Consider the following 19469-nt stretch of genomic DNA (forward strand, 5'->3'; position numbering starts at 1 on the left):
TGTTTTTTTTTTCTCTGGCGCATCAAAAGCTTCGCGGGAACCTGACAGAAGTTTATAAAAACATGAAAGGCATGGGTATGTTGAATAGTTCATGACTTTCCCCCAGGTTATTGGAGTCCAAAACTACATGGCATGCTTTTCAGTGTGAGGGGATAGACATAAAATGGGCAATTCCTTTTTCACTCACAGTGTAGTGCAACCATGAAATGAACTGGCGGAGCAAGTGTTGGAGTCTGCTACAATTACTACAAGTAAAAGACATCTGAGTGAGATTTTAAATAAGAAAGGTTTGGAGGGATATGAACCAAATATTGGTGCATGTTAATCGATAAATTTAGGATATCTGGTCGTCATGGGTGACTAAAGGTTCTGTTTGTTTGTTGCATGTTTCAATGAATGATGACTGCAGGCCGACGTCAATATGGGTACTACTGATCTACTCTGTCTCAACATCTCCTTCCAGAACAACGGCACAATAATTTCCCCTGACCTGTTTTCACTCTGCATTTGACTCCAAACCAAAAGCACTGTGGTTATCAGTCAACTGCACAATCTATATGTGACTCCATATCCATAACACTCTGTATATCACTAATCTGCTCAATCACTAATCTGACTCCAGACCAACAGCATTGTAAATATACTGATCTTCCCTGTATCATCATGAAACTCCAGACCCACAGCACGGTGATTACCACTGAACTGCTCAGTACTGGTATCCAGACCCACGGCATCGTCATTATCACTATGTGCTTTGTATCTGTGTCTCTGAACCCACAGCACTGTGGGTGCCACTGTTCGACTCTGGCTCTGCATGTGACACCAGAAAGAGTGCATAGTTGTTATTTATGAAATGCTCTGTCTCTAAATGAGAGTCAAGTCACACTGCACTGTGGTTTCCAGTGACTTGCTCCTTCTCTACGTACAAGCCCCAAAACACAGCTCTTTGGTTACCACTCATCTGCACTGTACCTGCATTTGAATCAGATCCACAGCAATGTGGTCAGTACACACTGGCGCTGTCTGTACGGGTGACTTCAGACTCACAGTACTGTAGTTATGATTGACCTGCTCTGTGACTACAGGACCATAGCACTGAGTGCACTATTGACCAACTCTGTCCTAATAAGTAACATAGGGAAACAAAACTATGCTTAGAAATGATCGCCTCTGTCTCTGCACGTGACTCCAGACGCTTAACACGGTGATTACCACTCTCTTAAGTTGGTTCCATACGTGACTCCAGACCCACAGCCCTGTGGCTACCATTGACCTGGTCTCTCTCTACATTTGACAACAGACCCACAGCACTCTGGTTAACACTGACCTGCTGTGAATTTAAACTTCAGCCCATAGAACTGCAGTTACGACTCGTCTGATCTGTCTCTGCATGTAACTCTAGACCCACAGCTCTGTGGGTACCACAAAGGATTTATAAGGATATCGTCACGTTTGGAGGGTTTGCCGTTGAGGATTAGACTCAAGAGGCTGATTGTTCGTTTTCCCTAGAGCTGTTGGGTGACCTTATAAATTTTTAAAACATCATGAGGGGCATGAATAGGGTGAAAACTATTGTCTTTTCTCCACGATAGTGGAGACCAAAGGAATCAGCCTCTGTTTCAGGCTGAGAGGGGAACGATGTAAACGAGATCTGAGGGGCAACTTCCTTTCGCCAAGAGGATGGCACATGCATGAAATGAACTGGCAGAGGAAGTGCAAAATACTGCAACAATTATAATATTTAAAAGGGACCTGGTTGTGGATTTGAATAGGAAGCAATTAGAGTGATATGAGGAAAATGCTGCCAAATGGGGTTCGATAAATTTCGGATATCTTTTCGGCATGGCCGAGTTGGAGCAAAGGTTCCGTTTTTTAACTGTGTCATTCTAAGACGCTCGACACACAGCACTGTGCGTACAAATGGCATACTCTGTCTCTACATCTGACTCCAGAACCATACCACCTTATTTTCCCCTGACTTGGTCGTCCTTACATGTGACTCCAGACCAACACGACTGAGTGGTACACTGATCTGTTTTGTCTGTAAATTTGATTCTATCAGCTGCACTGTTGTTACCACTGATACAGGACACAGAACTGCACATCACACTAATGGGCCCATCAGCCCATAATGTTGTGCCAAACATGACACTAAGCGGAACTAATCCCTTATGTCTAAACTTGCTTCATATCCCTCAATTCCTTACATATTCATGTGCTTATCTAAACGTCCCCTAAGTACCCGAATCGTTACTGCCTCCACCACTATACCTGCCTGTGCATTCCAAAATCCTATCACATCCTGTTTTACAAACCTGCCCATCCCGTCTCCTATGAACGTTCAAGTTTCTTATTTTATTGTAATCTCTCGCTCTCTGCAATTTTTTGTCACTGTGAACTGACTGGACTAGCTCTCAGTTCTGATTGTGAATTATATTGTCTCATGTAATATCAGCCACGTTCTAAGAAATCCGTCAGAAATGTTGTTACATCTCTGAAAAATCTTGGTGGACTAAATTTGCAACCGTGTAACAAGGGAAACAGTCCTTTACAGTTTCTTGAAATTTCTGCTGCTTGACTCTGATACTTTCAGCAATAGAATAGATATATCCACACAGACTAAGGTCAAACTGGCTTGTTTCTGTAATACTGAAATGAAATGTAAACTTGAACAATCCTGTCAGAGTCCTAAATTCCGGGGAATAAATGTCCTCGCAGTCCTTAACAATGCAGATAATACTGTACGAGAAAATGCATAATACTGTACGAGTTGTCAGGAAAATATTTTATACGATCCTTACTATTATTGGTATTCCTGGTAAGTGTTTATAAGGTTAGAAATTGTTTAATTTTATATATGCATTGGCTTTTGATACGCACAGTTACTTCATATAGTATTTGCTGGTCATTCTATTACCGACAACATAATGTTGTTACTGGTAACAAAATTTAATTTTTATCAGTGTGACCTTTATTTGCTGAAAATGCCTATCCTGTTTATTTGACGCTCGCACCCAGGTGTGTGTGTGCCTATGTGAGAGAGAGAGGGAGAGACGTCTGTCCTGTGAAGCTCGAGATCGGAAAGGGGAACCTCCCTGACAGTAGGTATTGTTGGAGATTATCAATGTTAGGTTGTACTGTTTGCGATGTAAAATAGACAAACTCACGTCATATCAGTCGCCTGTTTATACTAAGAGACATTATAGGTTAGCTTTGCTCTTGTGTGGGTGAGTGCATTCAGTCATTTACTTTTCATCTAATTAGATGCAGTGATTTATTGACAGCACATTCTCATCTTGATTATTCTTCGTTCTGGTGCACAACTTTATCGAGAATCGGATATCACATGTCCTACTTTCGTAATGAATTGTTACCAAGACGCAAAGATTACACAGATGATTAATATTTTTAATACACGTCGTGGGAACATAACTAGATATTGATATTTTCTTGATTCGATGTTTCCATATGGTTCCACGACCGTCTCCATCGCTTTTCTCCAATTTCTTATTCTTCCCCCAATATCAAAGGGAACTATCATCAATCAGGAGTAAATCGATCTATTTTCGCTGTTGGGTGATTTATGTTTTGTGGGTTTAGTGATGATTGCGGCATAAAGTTCAGAGTGTGGCACTTCCACAGGTCCTCCACTGTTCGTATTCAAACCAGAGTGTAGCTTAAAGGTCTCTACTTGAACACTGCACAGAATTTCCAAACTACAAAATAATGATAATGGCTGTTCAATATTCCCCAATTCATGTTACCTTCCTGTTATGGAATTGTGCTTGTCCAAGAGAAGCGAACCCATCAATGCATCATAATTGGTTTTCTGCTGCTTTGAAGATCACAAATCTTCCAGCCCAGTGAGTAAACTTGCATCCATCAGAAATCTGTCTCATGCTCCACTATGGGCGTGAAACAGTCTGGGGCTCATACTGTGAGAGTTCTGGCGAAATATGTTTCGATTACACGTCTACTGTCGAACTCCTTTTTTCCCAACTGAAATCATTATGTATCTGTTTCCAGAACAATAGCGACAGGTCCAAGGTGGGTGGGCTCAGGTCATACCAGAAAATCTTGAGTGTCCGACGATGATGCAATCATCGGAACAGTTCTTACTTGACAGACCATTTCTCTTTTCCAGCTTCATCATTCAACTGTGTTCTCAGGGGTTAGTACAGCGCCACGGACCCAGGTTTCATTCCAGCCTTGGGGTGACTGTCTGTGTGCAGTTTAGAAATGTCACATGGGTTTCCGTCTGGTGCTTCAATCTCCTCCCATGGTCCAGAGATGTGCAAGTTCGTAGGATCGACCATGATAACGAGCACCTTAGAATACCTACAGTGTGGAAACAGGCCGTTCGGCTCAACAAATCAAAACTGAACATTCACCCATCAGACCCATTCTGTATGCCATTATCCTATTTTTACCCCTGACTAATGCACCTCAGGCACACATACGTTATCACTATAGGCAATTGATCATGGCCAATTCACCCTCAACTGCACATCTTTGGACTGTGGGAGGAAACCGGAACACCCAGAGGAAACCCATACAGACACGGGGATAATGTGCAAAGTCAACGCAGACAGTCGGCCGAGGTTGGAATCAAACCCGGGTCTCTGGTGCTGTGCTAACCACAGAGAACAGACTTGAATAAGGAAGTTGGAAATGGAAAACGTTCTGCAAGGTAGGAACTGCTCAGATGATTGTATCATTGTCTGCACTTAAGATTGTCTGGTGTGACCTGACCCAGCGCTGTGAGACAGCAGTGCTCACTACTAAGCCTTAGTCTTCAGGGTCGTGCATGCTCGGTGAATTTGCAATGGGAATTGCGAGATTACCAGATTGGCATAGATTACCAGATTGGCATAGATTACCAGATTGGCATAGTTTATTGGGAATTGGTGCTCCAGATGGTATATTCTTCTGAAGGTCTGCTCAGCCTTGACGTGCCAAGCAGCTTCCGTACTTATTCAATGATTCTTTGGACATAGGAATATTCAGACCTTCATATCAGTAGATTCGTTCAAATCACCAGTTCCACGTTATGAAATAAAAAGTAAATGCAGCCACAATTAATTGCCTTGGCTTAGTTATGGTTTAAACAATACAAAAGGGCGGATGTCCATGTTTCCAACCAAATCTCAGTGCTTATTATCTCCACACGAATATAAACAAAATTGAGCACCTTTCTACCTCCTTTCTGTCACAGGAAGTCTCGTGGGAATTGTGATCCTATCCCAGGGCAAGTGTGGGATCTCCCACTACACCAGTCGTTACCTGGTGGCCATGGCAATGGCGGATCTACTGCCGATTATCATTGAGGTCATGCTTTTCCGAATCAGTTGGTACTATTTCCCGTTTCCTCTCCTGACTCTCATTGCTGTGTGTAAGGTTAACTTCCTTCTGGCGCGATTAGCAATGGACTGTTCAGTTTGGTTCACTTCGCTTTTACTTTTGATCGATTTATTGCAATTTGTTGCGAGAGGCTTAAATCTAAATATTGCACCATGAAAACTGCAAAAGTAGTGCTTGCAACAGTCAGTATATTTTTTAGTTTAATAGACATTCCCATTTACTTTTGATTTAAGCCTAAACGAATAATATACAATGTTCCTCTGTATTGTTCTAATAAACGAAGCTATTTCACAGATCCGAGATGGATTGGATTTAGAATGGTTGATAAGGTTTTAACGCCATTGTTACCATTTGGTTTACTTCTATTGCTCAATATTCTGATAGTAAGGCACATAGTAGTCGCGGGTCGAGTCCGTAAGGGACTGAAGGGTCATAGCAAGGGACAGAATGATCCAGAGATGGAGACCAGACGGAATTCTGTGATTTTACTCCTCATCATATCGAGCAGTTTCATACTGTTGTGGTTTCCGTATATTTTGTTCACTTTTAATGTTAATGAACTCCTTGATGACAATTCTGAATATACATTTAGGAAAGTTGGATATATGTTGCGAAATTTAACTTGCAGCACAACACATTAATTTATATTGTGACACAGTCCAAGTTCAGAGAACAGTTGAAAAGCATGGTGAAATATCCGGTTACATTAATTATGAAAATAACTTCAAAAAGAAACATCTAAGAGCTGCCGAAATGATGAGATGCGAATTGAAAGGGTGGTTGGCAGAACATCGGTTGGAAAGAAAACCGAGAAGCAAGACGTATTAAGGTGTCGTGACCAATCCACATGGCGTAACAGAGGAACTAATAAAGAAAAGTGGCACCAGGTCAAACAGAAACTTTCTGCAGGCCTGAAAGAAATGAGCAGGCATAACCCAAATCCACAAAAGCAGCAAGGCAAATCCCATATGAACTTGTCTGGTTAATGGCAAAAAAGCAGGAAAAATCTAACATCCTAGAGCTAAGAGGACAAGACCTCGAGATAACACCCGTCCTGCAATCTCGTTTGTAATGTGCGGACGAGGAAGAAAAACGATGGGTTAAGCTTGTGTGCTGCAGGATACTATTACTCACATGGCAATCAACAAAATAATTTTCTGTCAGACAAGGCTAAATGATTCAACAAAGAAAGGATCAATTGGACGTTGAACTTTATTCATCATATTATTGCCATTGATACAGGGAGAACGTGAGGACTGCAGATGCTGGAGATCAGAGCTGAAAATGTGTTGCTGGAAATGCGCAGCAGGTCAGGCAGCATCCCAGGAGCAGGAGAAGCGACGTTTCGGGCATGAGCCCTTCTTCAGGAACCATTGATACAGGGAGACTAGATGCAATGGTTTCCATGGTGAGGAACTCATCGCCACTCTCCAAAATGTGCATCCATCATCTTGAACGCAGACGTCTGAAATATAATGAAATACTCGCAGATTTGCTCGGATTGGTCCAGCTTGAACGATACGTGAGATTCTCAACCAATGGAGCAGGAATTTAACTGGTGGAACTTTTTTTATCAAATTACATTTTTGCATCAGAGCCAGGTTCTGCCCAGAGATACATAAGTTTAAGTAGTGTCGTTAGGCATTCAGCTCCTGATAAAGCAGTTATCCAAATATCACTGGATATCCTTCACTTGATCACGGTTCTCAGTATTGTCTTCACGTCATTTGAATACTGAGAGGGTGGGGGTTTGGGGGAAGCTAATCCATACAGTGATTCATTACAATCTTACATACATAGGGTTGAATAATGATATCTGGGAATTGGTTGACAGTGAGAATTGTGCACAATGGGGGAGGAAGTGGTTCACTTCGCATTTCTTCCAAATGGTAAAGTGTGCTGAGCGGAGGGTTAAGTGCAGGATTCCAATTCTCTCACATGAAACCGCCCCAAAGTTTCACATGATGGTGAGTTGCAGACGGAGGATGTTTCAGCAATTGCACAAATTGCTGGAAAAATGGTCAAAACGCGAAAACGGTATTGGAGTACTTTCGGCTTTTGTGCATTGGGTCTTGTCCGAGGGCGTGCAGGGTCTCTGCAATGTCTAAGCACTAACCGGACTGGGTGAGATAGGTGTACAGAACTGGAATCTAAAATGACAGTGAAGATAATATGAATGTATTTGTTTCTGAATGAAAGTAGCAACAAGTGTCCTTGTGGAAACGTCATTGAACTCAGAGATCCCATGCTGATGCTCTGAGGATGCATCTTCAAACAGGACAATTCCCAGATGCAGCTGTTTCCCTGATGATAACTTTTCCACGAATATAACACAGAATCTGCTTCGACACTCCATTATTTCGACATTTTCTCATTCGAAATGGTATTCTTCTTTTATGGCACACCAGAGCCGTATACAAGTTTTAGTATCTGTGAAACTTGCGATCTAGCCATCAGCTTTCATTGATATTTGTCATTGGATTATTTCAGATAACGTTAAGCCTGTTCTGGCAGAAATCTGACAGAAGACTTGATTCATCGTCATTACAAGCTACACATAAAATTACCAACCATGGAACGAGTCTTGTATTGTTTCTCGAATCGTCTGTTGTTTCTCTCAGCAATTCTCATCAATAAACGGCAAAAGTATGCCAGAATCCATGCTCAAATTATACATTGTTCTGTTTCTATGTTACTGAGAGTAAATATAAATTTGACCAACTGTGTTACAGGCCTTAACTCTGGCCAATAATTGCCCTCACAATCTTGAACGATGACATTTACAGAGTAGAGAACGTTGCATGCAAATGAATTGTGATTATCTTAGACAGGTCATTTAGGGAATGATAAAGGTGGAGTCGAGTTCTAGGTACATGTCGTTCAATTAAATGCCTGTTTCAATATCGTTTGATGGTGGTTTCCTTCTTGATTGACCGGTTTTATACAAAATAAACAGTAATTCAGACAGTACTTCAATGATTGTTGATTGACGTTTGTGAAAACGTCCTGTGTTTGATACATCGTCTCAATCTCCGAGGATGTAAGAGAGTATTGAATTCCTTCTGCATTATCCAGTGCCTGGTAATGCATGTGACCAAGAACCTCTCAGTTTCTCCCCAACTCTCACTGTCAGATTCTTGAATCTCTGGAAATGTGGAACTTAGTGTCTAGTTATATATTGAAAGTGGGATTCATTCTGTCTCTTAATCTTGCTGTCTGTCAGTCAGAATCACCAGTTTTGCACATGAAAGTGTGATCCACTCTGCACTCAAGCCTCCGTGAAATAATAATGTTCATTTATGAAACTCCGTCTCTCCCAGTTACTTAACACTCGGTAATACACAACTCAGATCACCAGGTCGACACACAGAGAGGTTTTCTAAAATGATCTTCTCTCGGGGCTCGAGCATTCCCGTGCGTTCGGGATCAGGGAGCAAATCGTCTCTCCACTCAGATCAGAGAGAAAGGGAGAGAAGTGGATTTTCTGCATATCCCTGGACAGGATCCGATCTCTGCCCCCTACAAACACACACACCTCAACTGAACCGACACCTCCTGCTCCAACGTTTCTAGAATAAGTACAGGGATGTGAGACAATAATTGAGGGAACGCAACTCTGTCAGAGCGTTCTATCAGAGGGTCAGTGCTTCGGGAACGCTGCATTGTTGGAGGGTCAGTGCTGACGGAGTATCATACTGTGGGAGGGTTGGCACAGAGGGAGTGCCCACTGTCGGAGAGTCAGTGGTGAGGCAAAGCCACACTGTCGGAGGGTCAGTGCTGAGGGAGTGCCACATTATGAGAAGGTCAGTGATGTGGGAGTGTCATGCTGTCCTAGGGTCAGTGCTAAGGGAGTGCTGCATGTCATATGGATAGTGTTGATGAGCGTCGCAATGTCGGAGCGTCAGTGCTGAGGAGGTGGGCACTGTTGGAGTGTCTGTGCTGAGGGAGTGCCGCACAGTCAGTGTCAGTGCTGAGGGGGTAACCTACGGTCAGAATGTCAGTGCTGATGGAGAGCCGCATGTCAGAGAGATAGTGCTGAGGCAGTGGGTACAGTTGGAGGGTCAGTACTGAGGGAGTGCCGCACTGTAGAAGGGTCATTGCTGAGGGTGTGCCGTAATTGTCAGAGTACCAGTGATGGGGGTGTGCCGCACTCTTGGAGGGTCAGTCCTGAAGCAGTGATGCACTGTTTGAGTATCAGTGCTGAGGGAGTGCCGCGCTGTCAGGGAATAGTGCTGAGGGAGTGACGCACTGTCAGAGGGTCAGTGTTGAGGGAGTGCCGCATGTCAGGGTCATAGTACTGAGGGAGTGCTGCACTGTCAGTGAGTCAGTGCTGAGGGAATGCCACACTGCCGGAGTGTCAGTGCTGAGAGAGCGCAGCAGTGTCAAAGGGTCAGTGCTGAGGGAGTGCTGCACTGTTGGAGGGTCAGTGCTGAGGGAGTGCTGCACTGTTTGAGTGTCAGAACTGAGGGAATGCCACACTGTCGGAGTGTCAGTGCTGAGCGAGTGCCAGACCGTCGGACTGTAGGTGCTAAGGGAGCACCGCACTGCAGAAGGGTCTGTGCTGGGGGAAGTGGCAGTATTGGAGCGTCAGGGCTGAAGGAGTGGGAACTGTTGGAGTGTGAGTGCTGAGGAAGTGAGCACGATCAGAGGGTCAGTGTTTAAGGAGCTCCGGTCTTGCTGAAGTTCAGTGCTGTTTGAATGGGCACGTGAGAGGGTCAGTCCTGTTGGAATGGGTCATTGTTGGAGGGGGCAGTGCTGTAGGAATATTGCACTATTGTAGTGTCAGTGCTGAGGGAGTGCCAGACCGTCAGAGTGTAGGTGCTAAGGGAGCACCGCACTGTCAGAGGGTCAGTGCTGAGGGACTGCTGCACTTCCAGAATGTCAGTTTTGAGGGTGTGTCGCAGTGTCGGAAGGTCTATGCTGAGGGAATGCTGCACTTTTGGATGGTCAGTGCTGAGAGAGTGCCACACTGACAGAGTGTCAGTGCTCAGGGAGCACCGCACTATCAGAGAGTCAGTATTGAGGGAATACTGCACCGTCAGAGGGCCAATGCTGAGGGGGTGCTGCACTGTTGAAGTGACACTGCTGAGGGTGTGGGCACAGTTGGAGGGTCAGTACTGAGGGAGTGCCGCACTGTCGGAGGGTCAGTTCTGAGGGAGTGCCACATTATGAGAGGGTCAGTGATGTGGGAGTGTCATTCTGCCCGAGGATCAGTGCTGAGGGAGTGCCGCATGTCAGAGTGATATTGCTGAGGGAGCGCCGCAATTTCGGAGGGTCAGTGCTGAGGGGGTGGGCAATGTTGGAATATCAGTTCTGAGGGAGTGCCGCACGGTCAGTATCAGTGCTGAGGGAGTGACTTACTGTCAGAGTGTCAGTGCTGATGAAGTGCCGCATGTCAGAGAGATAGTGCTGAGGGAGTGGGCACAGTTGGAGGGTCATTACTGAGGGAGTGCAGCGCTGTTGGAGGATCATTGCTGAGGGTGTGCCGTAGTGCTGCCGGAGTGCCTCACTGTTGGATGGTCAGTGCTGAGAGAGCGGGCAGTCTCGAGGGGTCAGTGCTGCCGGAGTGCCGCACTGTTGGCGGGTCTGTGCTGAAGGAGTGCCGCACTCTCATAGTATCAGTGATGAGGTGTGACGCACTTTTGATGGGTCAGTGCTGAGGGAGTGATGCACTGTTTGAGTGTCAGTGCAGCGGAAGTGCCACACTGTCACAGGGTAAGTGCTGAGGGAGTGGCGCACGTCAGAGCGATAGTGCTGAGGGAGTGCTGCACTGTCAGAGGGTCAGTGCTGAGGGAATACCACACTGTCGGAGTGTCAGTGCTGAGGGAGCGCTGCAGTGTCAAGGATCAGTGCTGAGGGAGTGGACAAAATCAGATCGTCAGTGCTGAGGGTGTTAGCACTCGTGTAGGGTCAGTGATGAAGGAACTCGAGACTTGCTGAATTTCATTACTGTTCGAATGGGCACTGACTGAGGGTCAGTCCTGTTGGAAGGGGTCACTGTTGGAGGGGGCGGTGCTTTGGCAATGTCGAACTATTGGAGTGTCAATGCTGAGGGAAAGCCACAGCGTCGGAGTGCACGTGCTATGGGAGCACCACAAAGTCAGAGGGTCAAGGTGAGTGAGTGCCGCACGTTTGGAGGGTCAGTGCTGAGGGAATGCTGCACTGATGGAGTAATACTGCTGAAGGAGTCTGCAGAGCTGGAAGCTCAGTACAGAGGTAGTGCCGCATTGTTGGAGGGTTAGTGTTGAGGGAGTGGTGCACTGTCAGAGAGTCAGTATTGAGGGTGTGCCGGTATTGAGGGTATGTCTCGGAGGGTCAGTATTCCAGAATGCCGCAAAAATGTAGGGTTAGTGCTGAGGGAGTGCCGCACTGTCAGAGTATCATTGCTGAGTGCGTGCTGCACTGTTGGAGCATCAGTGCTGTGGGAGTGCTACACTGTATGACTGTCAGTGCTGAGGGAGTGCCGGACTGTCAGAGGGATAGTGCTGAGGGAGTGCCGCACTGTCAGGGGGATAGTGCTGAGGGAGTTCCGCATTTCAGAGTGATAGTGCTGAGGGAGTAATGTACTGTCAGAGGGTCAGTGCTGAGGGAATACCACACTGTCGGAGTGTCAGTGTTGACGGAGAGCTGCAGTGTCAAAGGCTCACTGCTGAGGGAGGGGCACTATTGGAGGCTTAATGCTGAGGGAGTGGGCAATGTCGGAGGGTGAGTGCTGAGGGCATGGGCACCATCAGATGCTCAGTTCTTAGGGAGTGGGCACTTGTGTAGGGTCAGTGCTAAAGGAGCTCCAGACTTGATGAAGTTCAGTGCTGTTGGAATGGGCACTGCCTGACGGTCAGTCCTGTTGGAAGGAGTCACTGTTGGAAGGGGTGGTGTTGCGGCAATGTCGCACTATTTGAGTGCCTATACTGAGGGAGAGCCACTACGCCGGATTGCACGTGCAATGGGAGCACCGCACTGTCAGAGGGTCAGAGCTGAGGGAGTGCCAAACTGTAGGAGTGTCAGTGTTGAGGGAGTGCTGTACTCTCAGAGGGTCAATGCTGAGGGAGTGCTCCTCTGTCGGAGGGTCAGTGCTGAGGGAGTGCTGCTCTGTCGGAGGGTCAGTGCTAAGGGAGAGGCGCACTATCATGCTATCAGTGCTGAGGGAGCACCGCACTGTTGGAGTGATGGTGCTGAGGGATTGGGAACTGTTGGAAGGTCTCGGCTGATGGAGCAGACTCGGATGCTGCCAGACCATCGGAGTGTAGTGCTAATGGAGTGCCGCACTCTTAGTGAGTCAGTGCTGTGGGAGTGCTCCACTTTCAGAGAGTCAGTGTTGAGGATGTGCTGCAGTGTCGGACGGCCAGTGCTGATGGAGTGCTGCATTGTTGGAGGGTCAGTGCTGAGGGAGTGTTGCATTGTTGGAGTGACACTGCTGAGGGGGTGCCGCACAACTGGAAGGTCAGTACTGAGGTAGTGCCGCACTGTTTGCGTGTGAGTGCTGAGGCAGTGCCGCACTGTTGGATGTCAGTGCTGAGGGAGTGCTGCACTGTCGGAGGGTCAGTGCTGAGTGAGCGGCGCATTGTTGGAGGGTCAGCGCTAATGGAGCGGACATTGTCGGAGGGTCAGAGTTGAGGCAGTGCCGCACTGTTGGTGTCAAATTTTTGAGGGTCAGTGCTGCGGGAGCACCATACTATTGGAGTATCAGTGGTTAGGGAGCGGCGCACTGTTGGAGGTTCAGTGCTGTGGGTGTGCTGCATTGTTGACAAGAGTTGTGGTTTCGTCGTCAGAGATGGAACATAATGAGATTTCGATATAGCTCCACCAATGCAAATGCTGGCCTGAGGTTTGGGGTGGAAGACGTAGTTGAGAAATCTCTGAGGAGGAGGAGGTGAGCAGCAACCAGTTCAGCGGGGAGCTGCTTTAAGACTCAGCAATAATATCAGGCCAGTAATAAAGCAATGATTGAGTAAACCTGGGCATTCAATACATGGAGAACCAGCAAACTCCAATGCCATCCCCCAGTTCCAGAACAATGGGCAGTCTGTAACCAGCTACTGGAAACCAGCCGAAATCGGGTGGAGAGGGTGTTGGTGTGTGGCGAATGCCTGACTTGGACTCTATCCCCAGGTCACTGAGTCAGAGAAGATATAGTGACGTCTCATTCCACACGATCCAAAAATATGTGCCATTTCTTCAGGCAAGCAATCCCACACGCAAGGCAGAACTGCACCGAGTTATCCAGTCCCGTGGTTGGGCGCTGTGGGCAAGGACTGTGTACCTAACACACAGTGACCACATATCCTGGGGGAGGCTGCTTTCCCCTCGACCTTCTCCAGTGTTGCAGGAGCTGCACCCCCATCCCAGCTCGCAGTGCTCTTGGCCTGGTGGATGCTGACTTTGAGGAAATGTTTGATGTGTCGGCCATGCCTCAGGCCTAGAGAGGCCAGGGACAGGGGGTGGGAGTGGATCAAAACTGTAGTTCCGTCCTGGAGTGGGGGACGGTTGGACTCGGGACGATTCCTGAGTCAGACCGTGAGGCAGCGTGTGAAAGCAGGAAAAGGGGATGGCAGTGAAGACTGGTGAGTTAAGGGCAGCCTGACACAGAGACAGAGAGAGAGGGTAGATAAATGAAGAGAGAGCGAGAATGACAGACATAGAGAGAGAGAGAGAAAGAAAGAGGGAGAGAGAGAGGGTGCAGGTAGATAGGGAGGAAGAGAAAGAGATTGGGATAGCGAGGTTACATAGAGAAACAGTGAGACAGACAGACAGAGAGAAACAGAACTGTCGAGTGAGAGACAGAACGAGAAAGACATGGAGAGAGAGAAAGGCAGTGAGACATAGAGAGAAAGGCAGACGTATAGGTAGAGTGTGAGAGAGAATGAGATTTTGAGAGAGTGACAAAAATATAGAAAGACACAAAGATAGATAGCGTGTGAAAGAGAAAGTGAGATGTTTAAATAGATAGACAGATGTCGAGAGACAGAGAGAGAGAGAGCGGGAGAGCTAGAGAGAGAGAGAGATAGGTATGATCATGAAGACAGAGAGGAAGAGAGCCAGATATTGAGGGAGGAGCAAATTACTGCAGATAATAGAATTGATACTGGAAATAAGAGATGCTGGAGATCACAGCAAATCAGTAAGCATCCATGGAGAGAGCAAGCTTACATTTTAATTCTTTCTTGTGTCAAAGCTTCAGCTTGCTCTCTTTCTGTGAATACTGTCTGACCCATTGTAATCTCCAGCATTTGCTGGAGAGACAGAATGGTGTAGTTAAAAAAAAGAGATGTAGCTGGAAAGACAGAGAAAGAAATACTGCAGTCACTGAGAGATTATAAGAGAAAAAACGGACAATAGAGAGAGAGAGAGAAAGAGAGATTGAGAGAGAGAGAAAGGTGTAAATAGAGGGAGAGAAAGAGAAACTGGGAAAGAGACAGCAAGAGACAGTTTGAAAGGGATAGAGAGAATGACAGAGAGGGGAGTAGATCGAGAGGTGTTAATAGACAGATGAAGTCAGAGACAGTGAAAGAGGGAGCGAGTGTGTGAGAGAGATGCAGACAGAGAGAGACATGTAAAGAGAGAAAGTTTAACCTTGGTGGTGGAGTCACTATTGGAAGGAATTCAGAGGAACACATGTAATTTTCATTTGCAGATACATGGGTGAACCTAGAACAGTAAGTTTGATTTTATTAGAGGGGGGTCATGTCAGACCAACATCATTGCATTTTTTTCAAAGAGTTGACCAGGTGTTTCAACAAGGTAATGCTTTTGATGTTGCCTATTGGGCGTCAGCCAGGCTCTCGATAAGGTCCCATATGGGAGACTGATCGGAAAGTTACGAGCACAAAGATCCAAAGAAATTTGGAGAATTGAATTCACATTTGGCTGCGACGCAAGAAGCAGAGGGCATTGTTTGAGAGCTGTCTTTGTGCCTGGAAGTCTGCGTCCAATGGGATCCCATGATCCCTGCTGTTTGTGAGTGACATCAATGATTTCGACCTGAATGTAGGAGAGATGGTCAGTAAATTCACGAAGGACACAGTTGAGCAGAGGCAAATATTGAGACAGATCACCTTAGATTACGAGAGGGTAGAAACTGGCAGGAAAGATGGACTATCAGTGGCAAATGGAATTCAATCGAGATAAATGTGAACTGATGTTTTGGACTAGAGAAGTATTGACGATCGGGTGGACACCCTTAATTTACCAGGACAGGTGAATAACGTGGTTGAGAATACATGTGGTACACTAGTGTTTATTAGTGGAGGCATAGAGTTTAAGAGTACGGAGATGATGCTGCAACAGGATAAAACAGTTCAGGTCACAACTGGAGTATCGTGTGCAGTTCTGGAATCCACATTAAGGGAGGGATGCAATAACACTGGAGAGGAGATTTTCCAGGATGTTGCCGGACCTGGGGGGTTTCAGTTATGTGGAGAGGTTAAACAGTGTGAGGTGTTTTTTTCTTAGATCAGAGGAGCCTGAGGGATGAAGTGATTCAGACATACCAAATGATGGCTGAGACTACAGTTGGACAGAATACTCCAGACTCCCATTAGGATCATTCCTGAAATTAACATTCCGGGAGGGTGTAGAGTTAGTCCCTCAGTGAGACAGCACATGCTTCTTTCTTCCTCTACCTGGCCACAGGTACACACGCACACATATGAGGATACAAACTCCACAGACACAAACATAGACACATTCACACATATTGAAAACAAACGCACACGAACACTCACTGAAAGCAATTACGCACAAAGAGATAGACAGACGGACGGACAGACAGACACAGACACAGACACACACACACATACACACACACACACAGATGTGACGTGTAGGGTGGGTTGCGCATTATATTGGGGTTGCGGTGGTGTGGTTGTGTATGGTAGAGAGAGGGTGAAAGGATGCAGTAAAAACTATGAACATAATGGCTGTCCATCGCACCCACCACCACCACTACCCCCGGCCGACCATTTCCAACTCCAAGGCCTGGGGACTACACAACTTCTCAGGAATTTTGCTATGCCAATCAATAAATATCACCCTCAATATTAACAAATTAAAGGCTTCATTGTCAGTCCAATAAATATTAACAACCAGAACTCTACATCAAATATGTTCAAGGGCAGTGACAATGAGTACCAATATATATGATGAAGGACCAGCATGTGAAAATTAAACTGGTGAATATTTGGTTAGTTTACCTCCACCCCAACCCCTTCCTCATTGGGCGTGCTGTCACATGGTAGGAACAGTTGTTCGACTGCAGCCAGCATCATTTACTCACAAGATCCCACACACAACATCAGGTCCGTAATGAAGCCTGGGCTTTTCCTGCTCAGTGGATGTTTGGGGATGGAGGCAAGGGTCAATTTCAATCCGCCGCTGGCCTCCACTGAGTTTCGTAACAATTGACGCCAATCTGTGCCCAGTGTCTGCAAAGTCCTCCAGACCTTACACCGCTTTGTCTGTGTAATCTCCTAAACCTAAGCCAAACCACTATCTCTGTATGCTCCTACAGCCCCCACTCCCATTCATGGCTGTAAGAAAATCATGTCCCTACACTCCTCTCCATCTCTCTACCTCTGAGGACATACCGAGATCGTTGGTCGGTGATTGGTGGATTGCATTGGTCGGTCAGCTCAGATGGTTAAAGCGTGGTGTTAATAACACCAAGGTCGTGGGTTCAATCCCTTCACTGACAAAGTGTAGTGCTGGTGTTGGCAAGGATGTAATAATTGCTGTGCCGTGTTTGGGCTGATGGTTGCTTGGGCGGCTTAGTGCTTCGCAATGCTGCCTCACAGCACCAGGGTCCCAGGTTTGATTCCACCTCAGGTGACAGTCTATATGGAGTTTGCACATTCTCCCCGTGTCTGTGCGGGTTTACCTCCCACAGTCACAAAGATGTGCAGGTCAGGTGAATTGGGCTTATTAATTTGCCCGGTGCATTAGTCAGAGGGAAATGGGTCTGGGTGGGTTACTCTTCGGAGGATTGGTGTGGACTTGATGCACCAAAGGGCCTGTTTCCACACTATAGGAAATCTAATCTCTGTATTCCTCTGTTTCTGGCCTCCTTGATTCCTATCGTTCTTCCCTGGCAGTTGTGAGGGATGGGGCTGGAGAATATTCTGCCTGTGGGACTTGCTCCCCATCTCTTGTCTTGTTAACAACTTGACGTTCTGTTCCTGCTGCCTCGCTGTGGAAGGAATCTTCCTCTGCAGATGGCCCAGCTCGCTGAGGCTGAGAGGCGATGCTCACGGCTCCTGCAATTTGCCATCCCAAAAACCCGCCTCTTTCTCAAACTCCACTTCCTTGCTCAAGCCCTGATCAACATTAACTTCCCACTCTATTTGCAGAATACCTCCAGTCCGTGTACAAGCATAACCCTGACCTTCTCGTAGGCCAGTCATTTTAACACAGCATCCTAATCACAAACCCATTTGTCTGTCCTCGGTACACTACCATACTCCAGTGGGTCACAGCGGAAGTTGGAGGCGTAACATCTCAACTTCAAACTAGGCATATACACAGACTTCTGGACTAATGTTGAGCTCAGCACCTTCAAATTGTGAACTCATTCCTTCATTGACTTTCAGCTTTTCTTTTTCCCTTCTCTATCAACCTCTCTCCCATCGTGCCCACACCAGTGAGACGGTCTACTCTTGCCAGTTTGGCAGATAGGCACACAGTTATTCCACCATTCACACAGTCTGATCATTTAATCTGAATTATCAACATCCTTTCTAAACCCCAGGAGTCCAACCACCCCCCAAGCAATGTTGCATAAATGCTGCTCCCTCCACACGTCAACATCTGAACTCAAAACGTGAGCTTCCTCCCTCTCCATGCATACAGCCCTTGACTCGCTGTGGTCTCCAATACTTTACTGTTTTCAGTTTTCCATTGGACAGAACCAACTCCCCAAACTCCGCCCTCACTACTGTACCCCGCCAGCATACTCCATCTCCACCCCAAACACTGTGATTCGCCCAGCACACCACAAACTCCACCCCAAACACTGTGCCCTGACCAGCATACACCAAAATCCACCCCAAACTCCACCCACAAGCACTATGCACCACCCAGCATACACCAAAATCCACCCCAAACTCCACACACAAACACGGTGCCCCGCCCCGCAAACGCCATAACTCCACCCACAAACACTGTGCCGCACCCAGCACACCACAAATACCACCCCCAAACACTGTTCCCCAGCACACCCCATAACTCCACCTCCAAACACTGTTCCCCCAGTATAACCCATTACTCCACTCCCAAACCCTGTTGCCCAACATACCCTACAGCTCCACCCCAAACACTGTGCCCCGCCCAGCATACCCCAATCTCCACCACCAATCCCCACCACAGACACAGTGTCCAGCCCAGAAAACCGGAAACTTCACCCTAAACAGTGTTCCCGCTCAGAACACCGCAAGCTCCACCCCAAACATTGTGTCCCAACCAGCACACCAGAAACACCAACGCCCAAACACTGTGCCCCGCCCAGCAAACCGCAATCCCCGCCCACAACACTGTTCCCCGCCCAGCTCATCCCAAACCCCACACCCAAACACTGTGCCCCGCCCAGCACACCCCATACTGCGCCCCCATATGCTGTGCCCCGCCCAGCACATCCCAAACTCTGTCCCAAACCCTGTGCCCCGTCCAGCACACCCCAAACCCTTTCCCACAGACTTTGCCCCACTGAGCGCACCCCAAACCGTATTGTACACACTTTTCTCTACCCAGCACAGCGCAAACTCTATACCAAAAACTGTGTCCCACTCAGCGCACCCCGAACACCACCCGCAAACACTGTGCACCGCCCGCTGCTCCCCACACACCTCTCCCAAACACTCTGCTCTGCCCAGCGCATCTAAGGTCCTACTCCAACCACAATTCTACATCGAGTGCACCCCAACTCCTGCTCCAACTACAATGCCATGCAAAGTGCACCCCATCTCTGCATCCACCACAACAGCCAGCACCTAAATCCCACGCCCCCATTTTCACAAACTCCTCCCTCCATTATCCTATTTCTCCTCATTCCCTCCCCAGGGCCAGGCTTTTCCCTTTCTCCCTGTTTTGTTTTGTGTTTGTATGTGGGGCTTTTGTTGAAA

The sequence above is a fragment of the Chiloscyllium plagiosum genome, unplaced genomic scaffold (genome assembly GCF_037043375.1).
Source record: "Chiloscyllium plagiosum isolate Xiang-an unplaced genomic scaffold, Cpla_swu_hap1 HiC_scaffold_41, whole genome shotgun sequence".
NCBI lineage: Eukaryota > Metazoa > Chordata > Chondrichthyes > Orectolobiformes > Hemiscylliidae > Chiloscyllium > Chiloscyllium plagiosum.